The following is a 6,000-nucleotide window of genomic DNA, read 5'->3' on the forward strand; positions in this document are numbered from 1 at the left end:
CTTAACAAATTATAAAATGTAATATATAACATATATATGTATGTACATGTAACATAGGGATACTTCCAAGTCACACAAAACATGGGACATGTTCTCATCCCTCTCAACTGACTCATCTCCTCTCATCTCTCTTCTGCTGACTCTCTCTCTGATTCTCTCTCTCTCACTTTCCTTGCTCAATCCACCACCTTCACACTTATCCTCCCACACTCCTACCACCTCCAAACTTGCACCCTCATTCTCTCTCATTATATATACCCACATAAATCCGAAAATTGAACACTGGTATATTATTTCACTTCCAATCCTACGGTTGAGTCCAGAAAAGAGAGAGCGAGAGAAAAAGCTTCAACTTCTTTCAATGGAGTTTTAGAGAGAAGAGAGAAAACGGGTTTCTACATAACACCACTCCGTATATCAAATTTGGGTTCCCAATCAACCACTACATCACCAAGCATCCACAAACCACCTTCCATTCTGTTCAAGACAGCCTCGGAGTTCCCCGATCCCATCATCTTTTTCATTTTATCGAAATCATTCAAAACCCATTTCTTTCTGCTTTTTGGTCGGATTTAAGGTAGACAAATCTCTCATGTACTCTCCCTAAGTAAAATATGTCCGTAAAGCGCAATATTTGATAATGAAATCGGAAGTTACGGAGTTCCGGCAAGCTCGCCAATTGGAAAGAAAGAAAAATATCGCCACTGGTTCTTTTTAAGAAACACAACTGAAATTTCAGTCACCACCCTTATTTTATTTTATTTATTTTTCAGTGTTAGATTTAATCTCTATATGTCATTTTTAACAAGTTACATTGGAGGAAATCCTGCCTACGCATCGAAAACATGGAATCCGAATATCCCCTATTTTGGAACTGGAAAAAATGAAACACTACAGTAAACTATACGTTTGGCTTTTAAAAGATTATGCAAAAATTACAGTTTACCCCTGTGCTTATTTTAGTTTACAAATTTGGTCCTTTCATGTCGTAACTTTTTAGATGTGACCCTAAAAATATAAAATTACTAATGGACGCACTGGTTCGACAAAAACTTTAAATAACTTAAAGGCATTGGCCCATCATAAAATACTACGTGTTTACTTACTCGCACAATATTATTTGATATGTACTTTTTATCTCAATGAAATGTATCATGTTATGAATTGAGCTATTATTGATTGTATCATGTTGTACGTGCTAGAATGGACTTAGGTTCACAGGATGGTTAGGAGTAGTGATTTATGTATACGATGTTAAGTAAATGAAAATTTGTAAAGTGTTGGAAGTGTGAGTGTGTGGATTGTGATTTGAGCCATAGTGATGGCAAGGGTAACCAATGGGGCTCTGTGTTAAAATGGGTTACCTACGGGGCTCAGCGATGAGATATGTTATGACACTAACGTATGATACGTCATGGGAAGTTTCTCTTCTAGGAAAGGAATGGGTCCCATGATATGGTTATAGTTAGCGTAGGGTAGTGGTTGTCCAACCCTAATGTATGATACGTCATAGGATGACTCGATCCTCCTGTTATGCTCTTAATTGAGAACATGCTAGATACATAATTTAGGTGAGCTCACCAAGATCCTGGTACAGGATAAGCAAGAGGAAGGTGGACCCATGAGACGGTTGTAGTTAGTGGATGTGGGAGGAAAGGATCTTGTGGAGATGATCCTTAGATTTCATGTAAGTCGATGGATAGTAAAGAAAAGGACAATGTGCTGTTAATTTGTACCTTTTGTGTATTATGAATTATTATATTGTTGATCTGCTAATTGTAAGGTAAGGGGTTAGTTGCGTTGAGATTATCTACTGAGTTTCAAAACTCATTATAGTGCCGTTGGGCTAGCGTTTCATGTCAGGTAATCAAGAGACTGAAGAACAGAATCCGCTGCAAGGCGATCCGTACCAGAGTGAGGACCTCTCAGCTGAGGAAGGGGAGTTTGTTGAGCCTTGAAGGCCATACCCTTAGAAGCTCTGTTAATTTGACATACTTTTATTCAAATTTTCATAAGTGATATCACATTTGTCAAACTCTATTTCATTTTGTTGGTTTTTAAGACAATTAAGTAGATTTGAATTTGGTATTTGAGGTTTCTTCAGCTAAACTCTGTTTAATAAAATTTCATTTCTTATATATCAGTTTTATGAATTATTAAATCAGTTGAAAAGGATTTAATTAACGTGTTTGAAAATCGGGGCGTTACACATACTATGCCCGGAGCCACGAATAGGTGACATGACTGCTCTCAGAAACATCAGGGGTCTTCCCCAAAAGGTAATCAAAGGCACCCTCATGCTCATGAATTTGTGGGTCAAGCAGAAGAGGATCACCACCAACTCTCAGACCTGTAAACAAAGCAAAATCACCTGGAGTAATTGTCATCTCTCCAGCCTCCGGAAAGTAAAAAGTATTCGTGGTATCCCACCATCGCTCCACCAGCACTATAGTCAATCCCAACTCCACCTTCGATCGGAAGGTGAAAGCCAAGTATCAAGAGCTCAAAGTCAGCCAAAGCAACCGCATCCTTAGCACCTTGAGGAAGCCTCTCATACCACTCATAAACCTGGGGACAGCTTCCCCACATGCGCAGCTTCTCGTTTGCCTGACAAAATACAAAAGAAGATCAATACAATAGCAAAATCACCTACGCAGGGGGCAACTCCAAACACCCAATTTCATTTTCAAAATATCCATTTTTCACTTCACAAATTCTTATACAAGTGATATCATTGACAAGACAAAATTTACCTTCACGTTGGTAAAACTGAAGTGCTGCTCCGGCTCCCTGTGCAAAACCTCAGGTGAAACATCGCTAAGAGGAGGGCGATACCGTATTAAACCACCACGTCCGATTATGTGAACCTGAGAGACATACGTGGTAGCGTCGAACGACAGAAAAACATCATTGCCCGTATTAGAAAGAGTCTCAAGCTCTGATTCAGGAAGGTTGGGCTGCGAAGAGCTCCCCCCAATAGTGGGTGTACGACGAGCCGAGTGAAAAACACTGGTATTTGAAACCCCACCAAGAACCGCGGCCTCAACGGCCGAAGCCTTGCCCGCATCCCTCGATGCAGCAGTAGAAGAAGATGGGACATCGGTGGTGGTGTCGACCGGAGGAAGAGGATGCGACGGATCCATGAGAAAGAAGCGAGGAAGAGCAATGACAACCGGAGAGAACCATGGAGAACGGGGGACGGAGCGATTTCGGTCAGAGGAGTGCCGAGGGGGAAGGAAAAGGAGGAGTAAATGAAATGGCCCGTGAAATCAATTAAGTCTAACTTAAATCGATTTTTCTGACTTTTGGCTTTCTCACGGCCGAGACATCGATTATTCAGCCGAGACATTGATTCTTCGGCAACCACATTTGTCTCCTGGCCCCCTAATCTATTTCCAATAGCAACCATGGGTTTTGCTCAGTTCACCAACTCTAGCAAATATGAAGTTTTGGGTCCATGACCAACAAAACCAATAACAAAGGATGGTTAAAAGGAAGCTTTAGGGGCATTCCCGAGCACGAAGAATGTCAAGCACCGACATTGAATCCACATCTGGAATTTTCTATGAAGCCGTAAATTCACAAATTGATGGTCGCCTGACCACTAAGAATTATTAAACCGAGCTCTTGCTCCCAAAATCCAAGGATCCTCGATACCTCATACACCGGCTCTATGCCTCGATTGCTGTACTCTAGAAGTACAGCAACAACTCTATGCTCATATTCAACAGCTCATTATCACTCAGTGACCCCGCAGCTTCATGCTCTCCGCCTTGCTCACAACAACTCATTATCTCTGCATCCCTACACTCCACCATCAGTAGCTCTATGCTCACTACCATCAAATTACTCAACAGCTCTATGCTCACCAGCTCAGCAACACCACATGCTCGTTACCTCAATAGCTCCGTACTCATACTCCAAATCACTTAGTAACTCCATGCTCATGCCCACTACCATCAAGCTACTCAGCAGCCCTGTGCCCGTCAACTTACTATTCTAAGCTTCGTAGCTAACCATCTCAGCGGCTCTACGCCCCTAAACTCACTATCATCAAGCTACTCAGCGGCTCTACACCCACTATTCAACAGCTCTATACTCATTATCTCAGTCGGCTCCATGTCATAATATCCACCAATATATCATCTCTCAAGCTCTATGCTTGAATGCTCAAAGTTACAAAACTTTGAATGCTCGAAGCTCTTCGAATGCCCAACTACTGTGTACTGGATGCTCAAGTTCTATACTTGAATGCTCAAACCCTGCATTTGAATGCCCAACCACTGCGTACTGGATGCTCAAAGCCTGTACTTTGAATGCTCAGACTCTACCCTCCGAATGCTCGAGCTCTACGCTCTGAATGCTCAAGTCCAGAACTTGAAAGAAGCTCTACGCTTAAAATAAACACACACGCACGGGCCTGTGCACATAAGCATTCACATCGAGTCAACATCAATTAGCTCACCATTATCATACCATCATCATATCTAACCATTATTATCACATACTATGTTTTGCATCTCTCTTCTCACTCATGTAACAGGTCAAACCTGCAATCAACCAGCTCTGCACCTCGGTTTTATTGATAGGTCCAGTGCCTCAATCCTCTGGCTCTACGCCAATTTATGGAAGATGGAAAATCTCTGTGCTCAGACCTTCAGCTTCATACCAGCTCCGCGCTTCAGTTCTATCAAGCTTCGTGCTCCGACTCCTCATGCTCTCGCCTTATGATTGTAACCGGCTCCGCCCCTCAGTTCTATCACCTCAAGCTTAAAGCTTTGACCCCTCAGGCTCTTGCCTCATGCCTGCAACTGGCTTCGCACCTCGGTTCCTTCATCTCAAGCTCCATACTACAGTTACTGGCCTTGTGCCCCCATATCTCAAAATTGGCGTCCAATCGTCTCCAGAAGATGGTTTGGATTCCACCCCAATTATATCAATTCCATCAAACTCATTCTCAAGGATAGGCTACCCTACCAAGCTCCCCTCAGTCAAAGTAAGGATGATCATGAAAAGCAAACGACTCACCTGCTATGTATTGATCTACCCAAAAATTCTGAAGATGCTCTCCGCAAAACTTTCCTCGGCAGCTCTGCGCTCCTTCAAAAAGACCTTTTTCAAAAAAACCTTGGAATAGTGGTTTGACCAAAATGAAGTTGTTTTACGGCTTTGACTCTTACTTAAACATGTCTCGCGATCCATCTAAGTTCAGACAAAGAGGGGCATCTGTAGACACCCTAATTTGGCCTAATGATTATTTCAAGTCCCACCTTGGGGACCATCCCGATGATGAATGGATACAGTGATTGCCGGTTGACTTCTCATAAACCCGTGGACTTTTGGTGAGTACTTTTAGCCACTTAGCGGACCCAATTCAGAGCCAAATAGCCTTTCAGACAAAAATACAGAATCCTAGGAGAATCCATCTGTTGGTCGTAAGATCTATCTCACGGGCTCAACTTCATTCTTTCACCCGTGAAACATGTTGTCTGAAAATCTCCCTAAGAGATTGATTCCTCAGTAGCCAGATCTATTCTTCGGCCGCCATATCTATTCCTCGGCCACCAAATTGTCCTTTTTCTAGATTCTGGAATGTTCTGTCAATCATTTGATCCGTTCTCAAAACCCTAGAAGCCAAATTCCGATGCATTCGGGCTATGTAGGGAGATTATGAAAAGAGATCTTTTGGTTATATACTTCCCATTCAAATCGTGCATTATGATTGGTTGGAGTGAGTCACCCTATGCCTATATAAAGGGGCCTTTGGTTCCAAAATTACACATCACAATCAACCCTTTCTAGCCACGAAATTCTGCAGAAACACTCTCTCATATCTCCCCTACAAAAGCCATAACCTCCCGAAGGCACCCACAATCCGACGATCAAACCTCCCGAAGTACAAACCCTAACCCTAGGGTTTTCGAGAAGCAAATTCTTTAATCACCCTCAATCGGAAGCAATCAAGCAACTGAGGGATCAAGGTAGTGAGGCCAAAGGGCC

Source organism: Rhododendron vialii, chromosome 11a (assembly GCF_030253575.1).
Source record: "Rhododendron vialii isolate Sample 1 chromosome 11a, ASM3025357v1".
In the NCBI taxonomy this organism is placed as follows: domain Eukaryota; kingdom Viridiplantae; phylum Streptophyta; class Magnoliopsida; order Ericales; family Ericaceae; genus Rhododendron; species Rhododendron vialii.